The sequence below is a fragment of the Festucalex cinctus genome, chromosome 11, assembly GCF_051991245.1.
Source record: "Festucalex cinctus isolate MCC-2025b chromosome 11, RoL_Fcin_1.0, whole genome shotgun sequence".
NCBI classification, from domain to species: Eukaryota; Metazoa; Chordata; class Actinopteri; order Syngnathiformes; family Syngnathidae; genus Festucalex; species Festucalex cinctus.
In genome coordinates this window covers 16,988,921-17,012,522 of record NC_135421.1, presented here as the reverse complement: position 1 = coordinate 17,012,522, position 23,602 = coordinate 16,988,921, and the positions used below count along the sequence as shown (strand labels likewise).

The window sequence follows — 23,602 nt, the reverse complement described above, 5'->3', positions numbered from 1 at the left end:
CAATGTGTGTTAAACGGGTTGTGTGGGAAAACTGATTTGCCAGACTGACCAAATTTAATGCCAAATTATTAATCTTTTTAATAATTTTCCTCTGAGAGTCTGCGCGAGCGAACAGAAGGGTGTGCCTTCACCTGCTCGCCCCACCCAGAGACTATAAAAACACGAGCAGACCACTGCCCGTTCTCTTCTCTCTTTTTTTTTTTTGCCCACTCTTTTGCCCTCCTGCTCTCTTGCCTGTTCCTGCTCTCACAAGCCTCTTCCAAAAACTCTGGCCCGACTTGCAAGTGGGCCAGCCAGGCTGCTCGAACTCTTTTGTCTAAGAAACTTGCAAACCACGTGGCTTTTTCTTTCCTGGCAGTATCCGTTAACGAGATCGGATCCTCGCGCCACGCCACGCCAAAGCAAGTGCAAACTGCAACGCTGACTAAAGACTCTTTTGGTTTTTTTTTGTTTATTTTTTTTTGTTCCACTATCGGTGCTTACCCGCCCGACCTTCGCGGCCCCGGGGTACACTTGCAACGTACCCCGGACTCAAGGTTGCGCACCTCAGCCGCTCAGCACCTCAACTGCTAGTCGGTGGTGCCCCGCCGCGGTGCTAGCTCACCTCCAACGGCTGGCCTTCCCCGTACGCAGGCGCGTACTGACCGAGCTGCAACACCTGAGCTCGGACAGCTGCCCAGCAGAACCAACCTCGGCGAGGATCAACCTCGCCGGATCGCCGACCAATCAAGGCACGAGCCGCGCAACGACGCCAGGCCCCTTTGCGGCTTCCCCGTGCTCACCTGTGGAATAATTTTTCTTTTTATTTTTTTTCTTGCCTTTTTCAACGAACATTGACTATTTTTTTCCCCCTTGTCAAAAAGGCCGCCACTTCTGTTCGTTGCTACGCAACTCCAGGGCTCGTAAGTGCGCTTGATTTCTACCTCGGCGTATCCACTGTGTGCCACTTACGTTTGAAACATCACAAATCTGGCAGGTCAAATTTTCTCTTTTCCCTGTTTCTTTATTCATTCGCATTCCTTCCTTATTTTTCATTCGCTTTATTTTATTTCTTTTCTTCTGACGGTAGAATAGTTAGATAGGCAGTATTTTGATTCTGTAGTGTAGCAATCGTGAATAAATGCATGTTTTATAAACTTTATTCCGCCTAAGTCATCTGTGTTTCCGAGTGGATTATTATTCTTTTGTTAGTACAACGAACCACTGAATATCGAGTGTGGCGACTTTAGATTATCAATGACTGATGAAAGAAGGATTTTGGTCGTTGTTTGCTCCTGTTAATACAAAGCAAAAACAAACGTGGTGCCCCAGAGGTTATTGAGGTAAATACAATTTACCTCTGTAACGTCCAGATTATTAATTCGTCCAAAAGACGACCCAATTATCGCTACAATACCAAAAGGTTGGAAGACTGTGATTTTGATGGAGATGCAACTTTTCAAAAGGCGGGCCATGTATCTTAAAAATAGCTCTCAGTACTGCACGGCCAACTAAATGTAAACACAGGTTTATTTACTGTATAGTCAACTTGGTATTCATTCATCCATTCAACTGGATGTATTTGTAAGTTGTCGAAAGAGCTGAACGGCAAAATTCACAATCTGTGCTTCTGTGACTCACCCATCTCTTGGTCGTAATTCTGATTAAAAGAGAAAATGTACCGGTCCATTCACGGATCAAATGCCCGTTCTGAATTTTTGCCCTTCAGCTGCTTGTTAGAGAACAGAAGATTGTGCGAAAAGCACTGAAACATTGAAGAGTTGGACATGTGCAGTCAGACATTCAGAGGAGGTCAAATTAAGTGCACTTGTAAAGGTTACGCTAAAGTGAATTTTCACATTATCCTGAAATTCTCCCCAACAGCCCACGATCAAAAGTTTTTGTAACCAGTAATTTAACTTTCAACATTTTTCTTTTCAACTTTTCAGTCAAAGAAAAATCATTTTGGCATTTGCCCGCAGTGTAAAGCCTTTGGTCGAATTGATAAAAGAACACCTCCGAAAGCAGTTCCATCATCCGCAGTTGATGACTATTTTTCATTCAAGCGAGCCACATAACTGACTTGTGCTACATACTACACTTCAAAAACAGAACTGCAATTTCTCTTTGAAAAATCTCTTGCCATCAGTTGGCTGAAGCCAGCCCTCGAGGGGAGGAACCAATCATTGATTCCTTCATCCACCACCATTAAGGATAGTTACCTCATGTTGGTGACTGGTGTACGCAGGTTCTCACCATCAGTCACAATCGCTACAACATTCGATTGCCTTGGTTGAAGTAAAACATATTGGTAGGAATCCATTTGATTTTTCATCGCTGTGATCGTTTTTAGCCAAACAATTTGCATTTTGCTTGTCTTTTCCGTAAATGGACGTTTGCAGCGAATTTAACAAATAAATAATGCAGCCCCTGAAAATGATTTATTTCAATAACATGAAATTTGGCAGGCATACAGATCAACCATGACCCACAAAAAAAGGTCTCAGGAAGCCATGTTGTAAAATGCACAGGAAGTCGGCCATTTTGGTTTCAAGCTGCCTTTAAATGTATCACCCATTGCTACACATTTGGGTGGACATGTCTATCAAACAGGATGGAGGAAAATGTAGGAAAACGTTGCCAGTAAGCATACCTGAAATCGAACAGGAAGTCAGCATTTTGTTTTGAAGCGACATTATGTGCAAATATCAGGCCTTTAAATCAACATTGGACACTGGTTCCAACAATCAACATGAAATCGGAAAAATCACACTTTTCATAATAGGAAAACAGGCACTCGTGCCAGAAATTGAGTCAGCCATTTTGTTTACAAAAAAAACATTTTGGGTGAATTCCAAGGCTTGGACTCCTGACGAGAGAATATGCTCGATCATCCTAGACAGATGGACAATGCTAAATTACGAAGCTTGCAAAGACAAAACTAAACAAAGATGTAACCTCTGAGGAAGATAATGAATGTATCAACATGTCTCGCCAACATATTAAACTAATTAAGAGCGATTATAGAGAACCTATTGCTCGTCTGGTCTTATTACTTGATTGTGTGTTTTCAAGTTGCATGCCAACAAGTCTGAGCTTGTGTGCAGACAAATTCCAGGCATCCTTTGCACCCTCCGAGGAAGAGGGAAGCTGTGGCCTACTGATATACAAAATGCAAATGTGAACTTTTCAGAGAGCCCGAGAAGCCGTTTGATGCCCGAGTCTTCTCGGCTAGGTGCGAGAAAACAATGGGAGCTGCCGATGTGCCTCCGTGTCTGACAAAGTGCCCATTTGTGGTTCCAGCGGGTGGTTAACAAGACTGCGGTGACGGCTGGACCTTCAGATAACAAAATGATGGGCATAATACTACTGTATGATACTTTTGCTTTCGACACTCTTATTTCAGCAAACACTTTTTTTTTCCATTGTTGAAAAAGGTTACTGGGTCTACCCTATTATTCACTTTTTGCCCCCCCCCCCCCCCCCCCATTATTCACTTTTTACCCCCCCCCCCCCCCACACACACACTTACTAAGGCAAGATGAAAAACTAATTGTTAAATTATGAGATTAAATATATCTTCAGTGTACGTCGGACGTTTCCGTCAATCTAACCGAAAGATCAACAATTACTGCCCAAGCTTCTCTCGCCAAAAGTGATCTACGATAGGCTCACCTTCGCGATTCTGATTCCATTTTCAAGAATGCTTATAAATCGGATTTCTTTTCGAGTCTCTTTCTTGATTCACAGTAGATGAGGGATAGAAATAATATAAGTGATTGATGTCATTCTCATTTTATATAGCGTAATTTCCGGACTATAAGCCGCAACTTTTGTCACACGCTTTCAACCCTGCGGCTTATACAATGATGCGGCTAATTTATGCATCTTTTTCTGACGGCCGCCAGGGGCGGTCGAGCAGAAAATGTAAGAGTGAGACAAGTGGAATATATGTTGAGGAAGACACAAGTTTAATGTAACTTGGCGATTTGTGCATGAATAAAATGAGCATGAACAGACCCTCATCATGGAAAATACAAGAAGTCTCAGTCTCAGTGACTTTTACCGGTATGTTATTTTTAACCAGCCCTGTTAGTGCTGTGTTACTACCGTAGTCCTACTCTGTTACTGCCGCGTCACAGGCACTGTTTAGAAAGAAAAGCTAAGGTATATTATTAAACCTTTGAAAACTCTTTCTGTGTACCGTCTTTCTTTTTAAATATCTCATGTTTTAATGTGGGCACGTGCGGCTTATAGTTAGGTGCGGCTTATGTATGTACAAAATACTTTTTCCTTTAGAAATGTACCGGGTGCGGCTTATAATCAGGTGTGCTCTACAGTCCGGAAATTACGGTAACTCTCCTCAGTGACTGGGTGGCGGTTGCTCTTCCTAGATTGGCCTATATATTATACTAAGTGGAGGAAAGGTATTCCAGGAGTCCCTCAGTAGTGGCGAGGAAATCGAAAATAACAATACAGCAAACAAAAGATTCCTTGAAATCGACTTACTGGTAACCGTTCTCAAAAAGAACCGGTTATTGATTACCGTCCCTACCGGCAACATTATTAGGGACTTCTATATCATCTATAGCTGGGAATGGTTGCTTCTCTCACCAAAAGGTTAGCTGTTATAGGCTCCTACCTCACTTGCAACAAGAATTGTGTAGCATTTTCAATTTGCTAACTGCTGTTATTGTCAGAACGAGTGGAACGTGTGGGTTGTCAACCCTCACTCACCACAGAAATGTGGATGTTGAAACACCCACATCGCCCAACAGGTGGAACGCCCCCACCCTATATAAAAGCCTCCGACAATTTATTTAGCCGCCACATTGTGTCACCACAAAAAAAAAGTAGAACTCGATCGTTGCGTTAACTTAAAGCAACAGCTTGAACATCATCTTGATGGCACACTGAGTTATAATCGGCTTGAATTTATGCTCATTTATTCCCACTCAGCAGCCTGAAAGCCAGTTATGGCACTATATAACTTAGGATGACAGCAGCGGGGCTGATGTGCAAGCAATGCAAAGCGCTTTGCTGCACTCGACGCTATCTCGGAATACAGATATCACGACAAGAGGGTGGGTGGGTGCAAAAAAAAGAAAGCGGCAAAACCATTTAACACAAGCTGTTTACATTTGCAACAACAGATGTTGAGCTCAGATGGCGAAAGGGGAATTTAACTTGTCACCGTGTCAACGGCTGGTTGCAGTTTTAGCGCCGCGTTTCTATTACGACTTGTCTTGGTTTGATTTTCCCTTACAGTTATGGCTTCATGAGTCAAAATGGGTTATGCTGGACTGGTAGTCCAGCACAGGTCAGACATGAAACAACCATTCACACATATGGATAATTTCGAGAGGTGATCGTCAACCGGAAGACGAAGGTTTCTGGTGAATGAACCCCTGGTCAGTATAGTACGTGTTTTGTCTTCGGTAGCTACTGTATATGGCAGGCCTTGTTGTGATCACGTGACCATGATGAGCCAATCAAACAGTTTGGTTACCGAAAAAGATTTGACGTATTGGTGACGATGTGGCTTGTTTCAAAGTTCTGAATTATGACTCAGAAATCAGAGTTTTTCAGAATGAATAGAAGGGCCTGTTCTTTCAGAAGTCAGCACAAAACCGCTGTGCTTAATTTGTGGAGAGACTGCGGTTTTAAAAAAAGCAGCAAGGTTAAGCGGGCCCTCCAAACCAAACAAGGATCTTCCAAACAAACATATCCACTGAACTCAATGGACAGAACACTCAACGTGTCCCTACTTGCAAACCTAGAAATAAAAGTTGTGAAAAAGGGAAAATCACATGTGCCACATTGATTTGGTTTTTACAGGCCAGTTATGCAAATTACAATATTTTGCCCTGAGAAATCCTTTGCGACCGTCCAGTTCTCTCCATTTTTAACTGAAGATCTCTGGAGTCTTCAGTTAACCGAGCATGCAATCTTTGGAACGTGGAAGCAAGCTACACACAAAAAGGTCCGAGTCAATATCCAAACCCTCAACTTCTCCACCATGGGGCATACTTGCTAACCGCTACATGCTAACCGCTGGCCACCGTGCTGGGACACTTATGTATTTGCCCCACAAAATACCTGTTATCTCTCTATTTGTCAGACCAGATCTAGTAGAAGCAAAATCACATGACAGCCTTTAGAGAATTACTACTTAATGGTGAAATGGGACATTTGTTGACCAGTTGTGATCAACTTTGCGAGAATACCGAGTCTGGAAAATACCCGTCAAAGTGAGCTATTGTCCAACTTGCCTGTCGTGCCTCGTGGTGGATATCCGCAATGTTGCGATCAATCAAACAGCATTCTTCCCTCAGCCGCTTCCACCTTCCACTGGATCCATTACCCCCCTTTTTTTTTTTTTTTTTTTTACCCGTCCTCCTTGTTTGCCGCTACCATTTGTGACTCCCTGAAGGTTACTGTGGCCATTTCAATCTGAGAGTAACCCCAGTGGCAAGTGTTGTGTTGTGATGAAAACGGTAGATAGCTACAGCACACACGTCACACACGTGACATTGCTGCATTACAAAGCATTAGGGTGGAACTGCAACCTACTCCAGGCTCATACTACTCCAAACTACACAACACACACTGTAAAGTGTAAGTGTTAAGGGTGCGTAAGTGGTTCGGGTTAGAGGTTAGGGTTCCGTGGCGTTAGAGTTAGCATAAGAGGTTGAGATTAGAGTTACAGTGTTAGGGGTTATGGTTAGCGTGGGCGTTTTTGTTCTTTTGTTTTTTTTTAAGATATAAGATGTTGTTCGGCCAATTTTTACTTGAATTTGCAAACAAAAATTGGCACTACAAGCGCCGCGTGGTAGCAGTGAACTCAACTCTGCTCACTCCACAACAACCAGCAGTTCGGTAGAACAACTTCAATAAAGAGACTTCAAGATTTGTAACCCTTAAATCAGCAATATTTAAACACAAATATAGACAGATAATGTAAAAAAAAAAATACTCACAGGTGTATAATCTTTAGACTAAAAAAATACTTCAATTTACTCAATCTGTATTACACTGTCCCCTGCAGGTGGCAAATGTACACAAACTAGAAGGCACAGCGCAATGTCCATTGAATTAAAGCAAAAATGGTTTCACTCTTTACATTTTATTTTATTAGCTCATTACTTTTTTATAAAATATAATATTATAGAGCGATGTGTGTGTTATTAAAAAGGATGGTGGAACGAAATGATGGTATTTCCATTCATTTCACTGGGGAAAGTTGATTTGAGATATGTTTTGACTTAATAAACGTAATGGCTTACACTTTATTATCATCAAAACATACTGATGACTATAAGCCTCATTAGTAATGCTGTCATGATTATTTTATTGCTTTCAGTGAAAAAATAATGCAATGTCTAATGACGGTCTGCAGGAGGGAAGAAACGTCAACATTAAAGTAACAAAAGGAAGACTGTTTTGAAACGATAAAAAAAAAATAAATAAAAAAAATAAACGACGCGACGGTGATACGTTCGGAACCGGCAAACCTTTAAAGTAGTGTGGGAGGTTGTGTGCTGCTGACGCGACACTTCTATGCATCTTCAGATTCCTATGCTAAAAAAACTGAGGCTGTGGGTAGCACATATCTCTTTCAAATAGACACGGGGGAGATATGCAAAAATCACATCATTACAGCATGCAAAAAAACCAAAAAAAAAACAAGCTGTGATGGCAAGGCTCTTGAGAGAAGATGACAAAAAGTGGAACCACTGAAATTGAACATACTTTTCATTTTATGTTGTTAAGGCGGAGGAGCTCTTGTCGTGTTCATGACTAGTTTTAACTTCCTTAAGTTGCACAAATTATAAGTGAATGTCACAACTCTAATGATAATTATTATTAAATATAAGAAACTTTTTTTCCCCATTCAGCCATTTGTATTAGTAAAGCAAAATGAAAACCTTTTTGCACATTGAGATGAATCGGGAGTTTATGAGCTTGTCATTTTCTTACCATAAAAACGAAGTCTACTATCAATTCACAGCATCGGATGACCAAACATACGACTTCACATTCATAATTCATAGTCTCAACCTGGAAAGTACATATAGCGACATTAATGCAACGCAAAGTCATACAAAAAAAAAATAAAAAATGCTCTAGTTGAGAGCATTACATCATTGTGTATCAACAATTCCTCTCAGAGCAGACACGAGGTTCCCCTGTTTTCCTGTAGAGGGCGCAGTGGTTCTTTTCATTTCCCTGACAATAGGCGTGCTGGAGTGAATATTAAATAGTTGAACTCATTAAAGCATGACTACAGTTTCATTATTTGATACTTTGAAAAGAATATACAGTATGATGGAATACCATATTTCTATATTTGTGCATGACAGTGCACATTTGGGGGTTTCAAAATGGAGATTTCAAGCCAAGGTGAGGGTTTCAAGCTTGGGTTGGGGTTCTAAACACAACTTGGGTTTTAAATTGGGGGGTTTTAGTCTGGATTTGTTGAAGCAAGGGTTATAGTTTCAAGTGAGGGTTTGAAATTGGGCTTTCGAGACAAGGTTATATTTTCAAGACAGGAGTACGGTTTCAAATGAGAGTTTTAAGCTAGCAAGAGGGTTTCAAATTAGTATTTCAAGTCAATGTTTTGGTATGAAGGGAGGGTAACAGTTGCGATTTAAGGCTAGCAAGTAATTTTGTAAGGTTTTAATATCAACTTATGACTACAAGCAAATTACTGCACATAATTTCAAGCCTGTGTTATGGTTTGTAAGCAGGTTTGTAAAAGTAGGGCTTCAAGCTAGGGTTAGGCTTTCAAATTAGGATTTTTAAAACGCCCCTTTTCAAATGAGGTGGTGAAAATGTTTGGAATCCTTGTTTTCATGACAGACAGACAAACACAACTCCAGCCAGACCCCCACGCTCGCACGCGCGCGCACGCACACACCAGGCAAGAGCACTCACCTTTTCACTAATGCGTATCCATTTGTCTGTGTAAACGCAAGGTGAACAGTGCCAACTGGAACTCAAAGTGCTTTGTTGCGTCCAGGGACTCGTCGGCGTGTTTCCACCTTGCAGGACATCCAGATTTGCCCGTAACTCAATTGCTCTTTCATTCTCTTTCCTCGTCTTCAAACCATGATGGCCTTTTTTTTTTCCCCCCCTACCCTTGGGAAGTACAAAAATAAACAAAGTACTCTCTCCGGTCTTCCGGGCCGTGTTTTTATTTTATTTTTACTTTTAAATCAACACACAAAGCCAAATGTGCAATGTGACATCCAATTCAGACACGTGAATGCACTGTAGTAGAAAAATGTCAGCCAAGCCTTACATTCATAAATTATTAGCACTTGTTTTTATACTGAGGAGAAAGCACTTGACATTTCCAATCGCCAACAAGCTGATACATTATAGGGAGTAAGCATATATGTGATGTTTTAGCACTTATCCTCAAGAGCTTCAGCCAGAGCGGACTAAACAACACGAGATTTGCACCCACATCTTCTGATGCAAGGCAGATGAGATCTTTTTCTCCGGTTATTTTAAGCATTTTCAGTTATAGCTAGAAAATTGTAAATGTAAACCCCCTGCAGCTGCATCCGGCTAATTTAGGATAAACTTGCTCCCACATGAGGACGGAGTGAGAGCTTAACTTATCGGAGCTGTCAGTCCATCAAATCATTTTGACTCCCGAGCCTCGACCGCACTGCAAAGGCAGCCCGGCGGGGTGGGCTCAGATTTCTTGTCGATGTTGAGGCCTCGGCTTGCCAATGCAACCTTGATGGTCTAAAATGTGGCAAGGCTGTATGCGTGTAGTAGGGAGTCACTTCCACATCGGCATGTTTACGCCGCACCTCCATGACCGGAAGGTTTAAGCAAGCCAGTTTGTAATTTTCAAAATAGAACTTTGCGTCTGGCCTAATACACAGTGTTTCGTTCGCCACCAGCAAAAATAAATGCACGACTATAAACGGTGTGGATTGAGAGAACAAAAACTGACATGTTCCACCTCAGACGTTTGTTCTACACATTTTTTAAAAACGGAAATCAGCCTACATTCTTTACTAGGAGTGTGACGATATATCAATATCGCAATAAATCATGATACTTTGTCTCCCGATAGGGTTAGGTTAATGTTGATATTAGCAAGTTGAAGAGCAGTCGGCGCCATCTTTTGAAAAAGTGTCACATTATACGTCGTCTACGTGATATGGCTAGCTAATGTTAGCTAATTGGTAACGTCTACAATATACTCTTATGTAATAATGTGACTTACCCACAACTTTGTACATAACAATGCGACTTAGTCAAAACTTCATATCGTTAATTTGAAAGCTAAAATCTGGCTTCGACCTTCCGGTCATCTAGCATAAGCATGGTGCCTTTTCTGTGTGTGTGTGTTTTTTTTTGTCAGGCATGCCTCCTCCATCCTTCCGCGGGCGTATGAAGGTCAGGCGAAGGCAATGCGAGGGATTACGGGGAGCTCAGTGAATAGCCTCTGTGTCCAGCAGGAAAGGGTGAAGTTAATGGCTTAGAGAGGAGTGTGGGAGGTCTCCAGCCCGTGAAAACGGATGCCTTTTATTGCAGATTGACCCTCTGCTCGAGCCTCTCCTGATAGTCCGGATGAAGACCTGGGGAGGCGGGTGTCGGGTGGGGAGTGTCTGCCTGGATTTGCAGTTAATGTACCGGTGTTAATGAAGTCGCTACGCTCCGGCGGACGTGTCCATCCCCTTGTTGATCGCCCCCGGGTCGACTGCGGAGTCTATTGTGGGTCGTAAGTGGCAACTGAATTGTGGATTTCACAAGCCTCGGGTGATTTTGAGGGATCTGATGGCCAGTGGACGCGAGCGTGAGAGGGGAGGAGGGGTTTGTGGGTCCATCATTGGCTTAAGCCAGAGGACTTTATAAAGCCCAACACGCCCCAGTAATTCCCATTAGCAGAAACAGGAGTTTGTAGATTTTGTTGAGTGACATAGAGTGGTTTAATAAGAGGGGAACATGATTTTCTTTTGGGAACAAATAGCAGTTTTTTTTTTTTTTTTTTAGCAGCAATGGTGGGGGTGAAGACCAATAAGACAGACCTAAAATATCAGGCAAACATTTTAGAACAGCCCACCTTTTTAAAGTGGTTTAAGTACAATAAATAACTGGAAATTACCAAAATAAAGTGCTGAACTGCTCGACGTTAAACAACAAAAAACAAAAAACAAAAAGATTAACACTGAAGCTTTCAGAATCATGCAAAAAGTCTTCAGGCTTTAACCCCACCATTGAGCTTGTCTGGGATGAGTTGGACAGCAGATTGAATGTAAAACAACTTACAAGTATCCCACATTTGCGGGAAATTGCGCAACATAATTATACCTCGAAACCGAAAATATTGGCTGCAAGAAGCGTGTTAGCCCATAAAAATCTATAAATTAGCCGCATCATTGTATTAATAATTAATATAATATAATTTAATTTGTATATTAACTGGTAAAATTTCATGATGGGGTTTAAACATTATTTTGAGACGGTTAAACTCCATCAATTCATTAAATTCATTACATTTTTTAGTTGTATAAATAATGGATTAGTGTGTTCTCTGCATCCGCAACCGCAAACGACACAAATTGCCAATTTTTGTAAAAGAAAGATGGTGTAGGTTTTGGTTGCATACCCCCACACTTGAATGCAATTGGTCATGTATGGAACAATCAATGAATTATTTAACAATAACAAAGCATTCTCATTCAATGATTCTTTAGCCTTGTGTACACCTGCTACCATTTGTGATACCTTAGATTTGACATTCTATATGTGATTTCCATGTTAAGTGTTCATCAATAATAATACCTAAAAACTTCATTTCATTAGTCCTTTGTATTGCCGTACCTTGCACAGTCAGTGTCTCATAATTTTGGTGATGCAAACTTTATTAGTAACATTGAATCGCAATCCGTGCCTGTTATGCTATCCGCTATTACCGGCTACCAGTAGACAAAGCTCCCCCTATGGTGTCTGTAGCACAATTAATTGCTGCAACAGTCAGGCGATGTCTTCCCACAATGCTAATTGACGCGCGAACGTCACCGCTAGCACGGCCTTGGAGCTGATATTTATGCGCGGCCGTAATCTGCATTGTCTTGTTGCTCGCCACGTGGGTCAGGCGGGAGCGTCTGGCCCCGACTGACAGGTAGAGGTGAAAGCAATCTGACAGGCAAGGCGGCACGTGGGAGCCATCCAGCCAAAGTGTTGCGGTCATGCTTGCTTCACGCGCGCGCGAGCGCCGCCAAAAGAGGAAGGTGTACCGCCTCGGCTCAGTCGGCTTAGCTCAGCCATGTGCTCAACGTACTTCAATTGCTTCAATCTGGGGGATTTTGTTCTTTTTTTTTTCTCTCTCTGCCTCAAAATTTGCTGCTGTTAAGAAAAGTGGGGTCCAAGTGAGATTCCACATCTGCATGACCAGATGGTCAAATCCAATATGGCCGTATGTCCACCTTGAGCTTTTTAACTACCGGGGATGTGGGACCAAGTGGGCATATACCACTTGAATTGTGGATGCTATCATTTTAATAGCCACGGAATTTATGATTTTCCTCCCATCCAGGAGTAGAAGCGGTCATGAGAGGCTTTTAGGCAAATTCTCCACCTCCTTTCCCGTATCTGACTGGAAGGCAATACTCCTGGGAGCCACTTTTGTGCGAGTCTCAGCATCATGAAAATTCCGAAAAGAATAGTTGTTGTGTTCACTGAAAATGGACGGAAACATCCTGCTCCACACCAGCAAGCGAGCAGCACTCATTCATGTCCAGCGCTGTATTCTTGAAACAGCTTGTTGTACTGTGTTTACATTCAGATAGTCCAACACTAACAGCGTATAATAGTTGAGACTTTCATGCCAAATTGGATTACAAGCTGTTTTGAAGGCAATGAGGCGAGGGAATAACTTGTCTCTGGTTTTTGTTTATTTGGCTGTCAATAAATCCACTAAGGATGAAAAAGTTGGTGTGTTGCGCAACGCGTTTGGTAAAAAGCCAGTTTGCTCGGGATTATTTTTCAGTAAGAAGTGTTTGGCATTTCATTTGGTGTCACTACCATCATAGGCTGACTTTGTTTTATCCTCTTATATATTAAAAAAAAAAAAAAAAAAAAAAAAAACACATCAATTTTAGAAGGCGAGTTTGTTTTGTGAGTGTTTTGAAACTGCCGCTAATAGTAGCTGTTTGTAGTCAAAAAGTGTTGCAGGTGAGATGCGGGCCACGCGGGGAACATACAGACGAGAGAGTGCCTTGAGATATGACCCGACTTATGAGTTTTGTTAGATACAAGCTGGTGTTCAGACAATTTGTTGCTTTAATTATGGTAACTGCGGAAAATGTTGTGTATCGACGGTTTTGTGCTCAGGCCAAAGCAAGATTGTATCGCCTACTTTGCTGTTACAATTTGCCTGCATTCCGTAACTGTTATTATTGAGTGGAAATACCAAAAGGTATGTTAACTCATTTGCTATAAAAACGTTCTATTTTAAATATTGCCATGGTCCCAAAAACATATTTATATGTTTATGTTCTGAACAAGCTCTTTTCCCCAGTGTTTTCAACAGGTTTGTGAATAATGATGAAACTTAACTATTTTCTAATGCTAATTGGTGCAAAACGGAAACTGATACAAATATACTTTTTTTTTCCCCCCAATGAAAGAAGAGACTAATATTTCTTTTGGTAGGTTCCATGTTTTGATAGCAATACAACACAATCTTCTATGGGCCTTCAGTCAAAATCCAGCTGGGAGCGAAAGGGGTTGCCTCAGTAAAAATGGTTGGGAGTGAATGAGTTCAGTGTACTAGTGCCCATATTTGTGCTAGCAAGTTATTAAGGCTAGCATGCTAGCTCATACTATCAACAAGCCTCATAAGAAGATGCTTTGTTTTGTTGAATAGTACAACTATTGAATAGTCATTTATGTAACGTGTTCAAAATTGCGTACATGCTAGGTGCATGGTGTTGATAGTTTATGATCCTTTCTGTTTTAAGTGCTACTTAAACTATGGTGATTATGAAATTACTTTTGCGGGTGAGTCAACTGTTCACAGATTTTTGCTATTCATGACAGGGCCCATGGGGGTTCACTGTACTTCTCCACAGCCCCAAGTCTCGTCTGGAGCTCCGTACCAAACCATTAACATATGAAAGAAAAGTTGTGTCCATCACATTTTACTGCTTCCTTTGATTATTATTATTTTTTTTGTGTACCGTGTGTGAGCGGCTTTCGAAGCAATCCGGCTTTTCATCACTTTGTAAACACGCCTTGATGCGCCGCTGTTATTAATGCCTTGGCTTTACTCGATAACCTCAAGTCCGCTTTCACTTGCCAAGACTGCTGTCAAAACATGTCAAGGTAATCTGTGTTTACAGATTAATTCTGCATCGGAATCTGTCGCAAAATTGATGCCAACGATCAAGGCGAATTCTCCTTCCTGGGTTGGAGGAGATTCTTGTCGTCTTCCAACCCCGTCGCATGGAAACTCAACACCACTACTGCACTCAGTACATAATCGTGTGAGAGAGTAATAATTGTCACGATTAATGATATATAACTATACAAGATCAAAAAGATCACGACGATCATGATTTTTGTTTAGGTCGCCTGCAATTGGCTGCCGGCCAATCCAAGATGTACTACTGTATTCCGCTTCTCTTGCCAAAAGACATATTGGGGTCTATTTTCCATAAGGGTGTGAATCATGCATGGCATAACTACGCAGAGGCAAGTTAGACCCGATGTTGGTACTTTTGCAATTGAGCAGAGGCTGCTGGACTGAAAGTTTGAAATAGCTCCTCGCATATGCTTTAATGTTGCGCACTACACTGAAAAAATGTGAAATGATATTTACTTGAAAGCGCCTAGTAAAGGTTGATGCACTCAGAAATTCTAAGTAAATTTTACAAGGAGTTTAACTACAATTTCTGATGTGAAAAATATTTACTTGATTTTTTTTTCTAGAAAATCTCAATCCCCATTTTTTTCAGTGTAGAGTCTTGACATGGCAGAGTGAAACTGATCTTTTGTCCCTCATGGCTTTGCCGCAATAATAATAATAATAATAATAATAATAATAATAATAATAATAATAATAATAATAATAATAATAATAATAATGACAAAATACATTAAATGAATGAAGTGATTCTACTAAGGCTGCACAATATTGGAAAAACGTGATATGCAATATAGTTTCTCAATATAGCGCTATTGATATTATTGCGATATTTAACATGTACCTAAAGAAATTACATTCTTTTTAATTAATGAAATAATTAATTCAATGTATTCTTAGTCAATTAATTGTAATTATCACTCAATAATGTTCATCCATTAGATGGCGGTGCACATTTTAGTCTGATTGGTCAAATGCAGAAAAAAGTATAAAATTCCATATGAAACTCATCGCATGTCTTTGCGATATGCATATTGCATGGCCAAATATCGCAATATCGATATTTTTTCGCTATATTGTGCAGTCCTAATTTCTACAACGATTCAGAGCGTTTGATACCTGCCGTTCACATACTCCTGAATGACTTGTCTGACATCCAGCACATGTCCACAAAATTCACCAAAATCATATCAGACCATTTGTTTACCCTGCACCAGCACTTAGACGTGGTCTGAGCAGGCCGAAGTTTAGATCGACTTTCAGCCACCAAACTCACTTTGCATCTCCAACAACATGCTGCCCAGTTTGGTGGAGACCTGTGCAGCAAAACAGCAAACACGCGGAGAGCCTTGTGCTTGTATATTGAAAATCAGCATCAGCCGACATTTGCTCATGCTCATAAAATTATGCAAAGACTAAATTGTGTTGCGCATAGGAGAAAAATGTACACGTGAATGGCTGTTTGTCTAATAGGCTGTTGATGACTGACTAGCATTTAACGAGATCCGAAAACTGGACGGGGGGGATCGGGGCCAGGTCTTTTCTTTTTGGGTGGTGGGCAAGGTGCTGCTGTCAAGTTGCGCAGCGCAGTTATTTAACACGACATTACCTCCCACCCCATCCCCATTAGCAGGTGCAGATGGCGCTCCTCAAGCCACAAAGGTGCTCACAGTTGTCTGCATTTTGGCAATAAGTGCAGCGGAGCAGATGGAGGGAAGGTGTGTGCGTGTGTGGCTCTTTGTTTAAAGTGGAAGACCCCCGCGGCCCTCAATGCAGGCGTTTAAGTCTACGACACATCAAGTGTAACTCTTGTTTTTATCCAGTAATGCAACACATTCAGATGGCTTTCACACTCACTTGCAATGAAGTCATCAACGTTTTTGATTCAAAAGGATCAATTTATAATACGAGGAAGGAATGCAAAAAAAAAAAAAAAAAAAAAAAAAAAAAGCTTTTGAAAGCCAAAGTGAATAGAAAACAGAAATACACTTTAGCATTAGAATGGAATGAATAAACCTGATGGATTGCAAATGGGTTCAATATGTGGCGCTGGTGGCAACACAATGGTGTACTGATTAACATGTTAGCCTCACATGAGAAGTTCCCAGCCCACCCTCTTCTTGCGTGGGTTTTTCCCGGGTCTTCCCACAACCCAAAAACTTCCACGTTGGCTCACGGAAGCCTTGAAACTGCGCCCCCTCCATTCACACCAAAATTAGCTGGGATTGGATCCAATTACCCGCAAGTGTAATTCCAAATACATGCGGCTAGCTGAAGACTCCATATTGTCCGTAGGAGTGAGCGGGAATAGTTGTTTTTTTTGTTGTTTTTTTTAAGAAGTATCCAATCAATAGATAATGGTGGCAAACAACAAGCAAACAAGTGCACAATTCTTCAAAAATGAGGTTTTAAGCTGCTTATTCAAACGCTCGATTTACTGTGTCAAACTAAACAACAATCTCATTTCATGTTGTGTATTTAAATGAGCCACAAAGTGAGACTGCTAGCTTAATGCAAATCACCATAGACTGGCTAACAAACCTAGCATTGATGTATCTCTACATTTTTTAGACACATGCCTTATCCTCTCCAAACATGACCAATCTGCAGCTTACAATTGTGACTGTCTTCTTCTTGTATGTACAGTGTGTATTATACTGCCCACTGGTGGCCAACCTCTGGGTACCTCACGATACGATACGATATGCGATACAAGGCTCACGATAACAACAATCTCACGATATGACAATACCACAATTGCTGATATATCGGTCAGGTAATAAGTCCATGTTAATCTACGATAAAACTACTCAAGACATAAACTGATGTTTTTTCAATGAGAAACACAATATCAAAACTGGTGTCTTCTTCACAAGAGTACTTTTAGTGTATTTTTTTTTTTTTTTAAACAAATGCGATTGTCTTCTTAACAGAGACCACTTTCTGTCAACAAATTGGTGTCTTAACTCATTGACTGGTAGCCATTTCGACTTAAGCAACCCCCTTCACTCCCGGCTGTTTTACTGGATTTTGACTGATTTTGCAAGGCCCACATAATATTGTGGTCCATTGCTATAAAAACTTGGAACCTACCAAAAGAAAGATTAGAGTCTAAAAAAAAGCATATTTTTATCTGGTTTCCGTTGCAGCAATTAGCGTTACAATATAGTTAAATTTCATCATTATTCACAAATCTGTTGAAAGCACCGGGGAAAAGAGTTTCTTGCAACATGGCCCTGGTTGATCTCGTCTACACTGCTGCCACCTGCTGACCGCTTTTTGTAACAACTAACACTGCTTTAAGCGACCTCTTCACATCAGAGGTTGCATCAAATCCTTCTGTATGAAATAGCATTTAAAAAAATAATAATAAAAAAAATAAAAACATAAACAAACTTTTTGGGAGCATGGCAATATTTAAAATAAAACATTTTTATGCGTTTTTGGGAGCACATAAGTTAAACATTATTGTCATGCAACATGTCAGTCCGTTACATAGTCAATTGTTACATTTTGTAAACCGTGACACTTTTTTTTTTTGTGTAACGTTGCAAAAGTAAATAAATAAAATGACTTAAATGTTAAATCCAATTTAATCAGTATTAATATTCCTTAGAAATTGTGTGCTTCGAGAAGTCCAAATGTAAAATGTTTTAAAATGTTAAAATTAAAGGTATATAATCCACATTTTTCATAGAAATGTATGCAAAAGTAAGGCAGTTGCTGGACAGATAAATGTCTTGCACAAGTCAAAGTAAGCTGATGAGTCTTCTTCATCTGAAGACTTGTGTCCATTTCCCCACCACTCTTATGAGACGCTGCCCCTTGTGGCCCGCCAAGCAATTGCTCAATAAGTAATTAACAATGCAGCCGTTATAGTAGCTGTATATTAATTACAAATATCGCGATACTTGCGTAGGCGTATCGATAATCTATCGGGAGACAAAGTATCATGATTTATAACGATATCGATTATATCGTCACACTACTAGTGGTCAACATGAGCACACCAGGAGGATTCCACAAAAAGTAATGATAAACAAAGTTTAATTCTTGACATTAGTATGGAGATAATTTTAGTTTTAATTGTTCTTGTCAAGGCACCACTATGCACGCTCCTGATGTTAATTGCAGACTAAATAGAAAATGGACACTTGTGGTGTCATTTTTTCCACAAGATCACACCAGAAAGGTTCAAAATCCCAAAGTCAACGCAATGTTGACAGCGTCAGCAAGCAGAAACGAATCGACACACATCCAATTTGTCACATCACACGTCCGTTTGTGTTCAAGTCCCATAAATATCAGCCCCTCCTTTTCTTTTGGCTCCTATACGTCCTGTCCTGACTTCTCACTCACAAATGATTTCACGACACAGACTGAAATTGAAATTGACCCGCCCTGGAGTTCACGCCACCCGGGAGCCAATTTTGCCCAGTCCCTGGTCTGGGTGTTGTGCGGCTCGGCTCGGCTCGGCGTGGAGCGGAGCCAAGCAGCTCTGAGGCCACCTGTCACCTCGGATCAACGGGCGCACCTGCATCTGTCAGCGCGCCAGACGAGGGACAGAGGGGGCCGATTTGAAATGAAAAGATGGAGTCTGAAATGCCAAAATGACATTGACAGACCACAGAGACGCGCGCACACGCGCGCGTGCGTGACTTTGAATGTTTGGATGATAATGGGAAATTGCGCCATTTTCGTCTGCTGTGTTTTGTGATAGAGCGATGACCTCCATGAAGGTGACGGATGGATTTTGCTCTTGTCTCTTTTAACCTGCTTTTTAGGCACCGGCAGCACTGATTCAACATCAGTAGTAAATGCTTTAGCAGTCCAGTAGTGTTAATTTTGTCTGCCATTTTGAAATTGAGTCTCAGTTTTAGTCCAATTTCAGTCACTCTTGTTAGTTTTTATTTTATTTAATTTTTTTTTTTTTAATCACAGTTAGTCAACCTCATCCCGTTTTTATTTATTTAGTCCATTTTTAGTCGACTATAAATCAAGCATTTTTGTCTTTATTTTAGTCAAAGCAAATTTAATTTGTCTAGTTTTAGTTTAGTTTTAGTCAACAAAAACTGTCAACATTTTAGTCTGGTTTTAGTCAGGACAGCCATTTTACCCCTGCATATTTTTTTTGCCAACAGATTATATTGAATCTTTTCATCTCTAAAACTATTTCACATAACATTCTCTCATCTTTTTGATGAAAAACAACTTGACACACAATTACAGTGGCTACTATGGCTCCATGCTATAAGCTAGCAAGTTAGCCAGCATTACCTAGCATTGACATTATTGTTGGAACGTTTATAGCCGTTGGATTAATGCTAAGTTATAACTATAATTTACTTTTTTAACCTTTCACTGTGAATCCACCTCCTGTCTGTCCCATGTGTTTGTGCTCTGTGTCACATGACAGTGTCACAGACGTGACAGATTAGCACAGACAAGATTTTACAAAATCATAATTTTTGTCTCATTTTTGTTCATGAACTAAAATGTCCAAAGATTTTAGTTCAGTTTTTATTAAGTGAAGTACATTTTCGTCTCGTCTTCATTAGTTAACAAAAATGCATTATGATTTAGTCCCAGTCATTATTTATTAATGAGAGTTTTAGTCTAGTTTTAGTCTTGTGAAAAATGTGTGTTGATGAAAATTATTTTTGTTTAGTTTTTGTTGACGAAATTAACACTGCAGTCCAGGATTGCGATCATTTCGGATTGTGTGATGCTTTTAAGTGAGTTGTCCTCAAACTGGCGTCCGCAAGATGTAGCTTGGCGGTATGCAATAAGTTAGCATGTCTAAAATTAAAAAAAAACAAACAGCTAATTGGTGCTATGATTATATAGGAGTCCTTGGAAAAAAAATTACCCTGCACCCAAAAAATTCGGAGAACCCCAATATAGTATCTCCGACCTCGAGTAACCTCAAACATAAAGCCAAAATAAAAGTCAGCTCACATGTAACCCTAATGAGGGCAAACGCTAAGTAAAGATTAGAAATTGGCTGGATTGAAAATGCTCAAGGTAAAACAACATAAGCTCACAATGTCATCACGGTATTAAAAAGGTCTGCATAATTCAAATTTAAATGATTCATTGAGCCACCTAATTTTGACTCTGTAAATATAAATATAATGACAAAATGTAATATTTAGTATGCGAGGTTGTTGGCCTTCAATTAAAATATGTTGTTGTTCAAAATAAGGCAGAGAGGGCCAACTAGCGGCCCGGGGTTGCAAATGATTAAATATAAATAAATAAATAAATAAATAAATAAATAAAAAATAAATAAATAAACAAAATAAAAATATTTGAATTATTATTTTAACTTTTTTTTAATGTATCCCCAAAGAACTTCAACAAATGCTGCTAAAACAATCAATATAAACCCCACCAAAATAAAAAAATAAAAAAGGAAAAACACGCAGGACAAACACAGTTCCACAATAATACAATTTTGAGTGAATTGATTTTTGTAGGGGAAAAAATGCTCAAAATTAATTCATGCACTTAATTTTGATTTGCTGTTTATCAGTTTTGTGCCATCCTTGAATAGTCATTTTTTATGCATTGGGGAAAAACATCAGTTTGTTGTTTGCTTCAGTTCAAACCGTTTGTTGTTGTGTTCGGATAGTGACGCTTTGATATACAGTGAGAAATGTATTGTGAAAAATTGAATACAAAACACATATTTTGTCTATAATGGTATTTTTGTCATAGTGGTGAGGAAGGAAGGCATTTCAGTTGCCCATCCCTGTAAGATAGTTCATCTACACGCTGTGCCTTCTGCATATCTTTGGCAGCATTTTCAATGAATGCAGCAGAAATGACAAAAAGTGCAAAATGTCGTCAAATGTTAACAAAAGCCAACCAAAAAAATTTCCTTGATAGATATCATCATTATCTTCTTGTACTTATGCGACAAAAGTGTCACAAAGAAAACGATACAGCTTCAGACGAGTGTATTATGTATGCAGAAGAATCCTTTTGCAGCCGCTTCGCTTGACTGATGATTTCATTGCAGACTAAATGAGATTGTGTTTATTAATCACCTTTTTGGCTCTGTGCGCTACAATCAGGCCAATTATCGGAGCCCTGGCTGATGCTCTGCGCTCGCTGTTTGTATCTCCTGCAAAGCACCCGCTCGACGCCACGCCACCGTGATGGAGTTCAAACAGCGGCTAATTAAATGCACGGCGCGCCAGTGTTTAACAGCACTGTAAACATTTCCATTACAACGATGACATGAAGCCGTATCTTAGCCTGGCTCAAATGAATGGGAATCCAATTGAGCTTATGACTACCCCCCCAACAAGGGCATATTTTAGCCAGCTTTTTGATCAATGTTTGTCATGGACACTTCAATTAAGCCCTGACTAGATTTCTTTCTTAATTAAAAACTGGGATGCTATACAGTAAATTAGCTTAGCTAGCTTGGGTATACACCCTTCTAGTATGACGTCACATTGAAGTGCGCCCCTTGTGGTGGAGGGCAGGGCGTCAATGCAAGTGAATTAGAAAACAATCAGTGTGAGCTAGAAAACAGATCAAACAGTTGATAAATCAACGATCAACGCTATGGTGAACTTGTGCGCGGCCGACGGATGCTCTAATGGCTCGAAGAGAGATGAGATCATTCTTTCAGCTGCCGGCAGTGATTCTAAACCAGGCGGAAGACAGTAAGGAGTGAAAGACGAGCACGGTGGCTAGCGCCAAACTACGACGCAACTGCTTTGCACCCACAAAAAGTACGAGGATATCCTCAGATCATTTTATATCGTTAGTTTTTCTGTTCTTCATATACAGTGGCTCGTAACATTAACCTCTGATTGTATATTCCAGGCAGACGTGATGAATGTACCATATTATCTTGAGTGAAACCATTATTCATACCTTTTTTGCATACGTATTCAAGTAACTTTGAACAAAAAGTTAACGATTTAACACAATTATCACAATTAACACTTTAACTCAGGTGTGATCTCTGCTGAGGAATGTGTTGTAAACGTGGGGTCTGTTTGTTAGCAGCTAGCAAGCTAAGATAGCTTGAAAACTTCCATATCCAGCAAGATGAGTATATCCGGACACAAACGATTTAATGACAATTTACACCATGAAAGTAGTGATCAACCTCTGGCGAAACGTGGAATGGACCCCAGCGACGCGCACACGGGCATGAGCGTGCGCGACTTCTCGGGCACGAGCAAACCAAGTTAATTTAACAAACAAACAAACGTCTTTGTAGCGAGTGGCTCCAAACAGCTGGTTTCAATGAGTCGCAGAGTGTATTGTCGTACTTGGGACGTTTTTTTGTGACACTTGACGTATTTCCCACCTTTTAACCAAAACATACGCCGAAAATCAAGCTCTCTACATTCATTTGTTATGGGAGGGTTGCCTCCCAGGAGGCGGAGCAGGAGCTAAGCAGTGACAAGGGTCTATTTGCTGAGCTGGCTGGGGTATTATTTTTAGCTAATGCTAAATGCTATCTTAGTTGACAGTTCAAGAGCACTAAACAAGTCAATGCACTCATCATTATCTGACCTTTTTTGCTCAGTTCCAGGAGCTATTGGAAGCAGGCTGGAAGCAGTGTCGTTTACCTCGCACCAGGTCCCACATCGGAAACATCCCGCCAGAAAAAGAAGCTTGAGTTGGCTCTGACCAGTGACCACAGCAGGAGGACTCAATTTCCCATTCTTAGACACGGAAGCAGGAAGCAGTTTTAGTTCCTGCAGGACAAAGGGGTGTGAATTGGCTATAGTATCTGTCAATTCCATCCGTATCACGATTTATAGGTCGATTCGAGTCAATACCGATTAATCCTGATACGAAGCCATATGTCTATTATTGTGATTTTTTTTTAAACTCTCAGTAAACTTATACATGTACACTGTAAGATTTGTATGAAAATGTACTTCAGGCTGTGAGACAATGTATTAAAAAGCTTGCAATCTGTTTCAGGTTTCAGCAGCATTGAAATAAAAATATTAAGGCTTAATGCTCCATTAATATAACATTCTTCCACGCTTAAAGTGTGAACCCTAAGTAAGACGTTTATATTTAATTTCCAATCAAAAATTGATGTTTAAACGTCGATTCGGCTGCATATTGAATCGGTACGAAAATTGCGCGCCGTAATATTGCGATTTTATTGCCGAATCAATTTTTTTTAACACCCCTACTGTGTAGGCTAATATCGGGTTATAGGGACAAAAACAATGGCGTTGG

General features: G+C 40.3%; 1 long non-coding RNA gene across 1 annotated transcript in view; it reads left to right on the top strand.

The window, feature by feature from the left end:
* Positions 1 to 23,054, top strand: part of LOC144030980 (uncharacterized) — a 42,984-nt gene extending 19,930 nt beyond the window's left edge. Inside the window, exon 3 of the long non-coding RNA XR_013287398.1 lies at positions 22,932 to 23,054. This is a non-coding gene — a long non-coding RNA (uncharacterized LOC144030980). The remainder of the gene's footprint in view (positions 1 to 22,931) is intronic.
* The last annotated feature ends 548 nt before the right edge of the window (positions 23,055 to 23,602 follow it).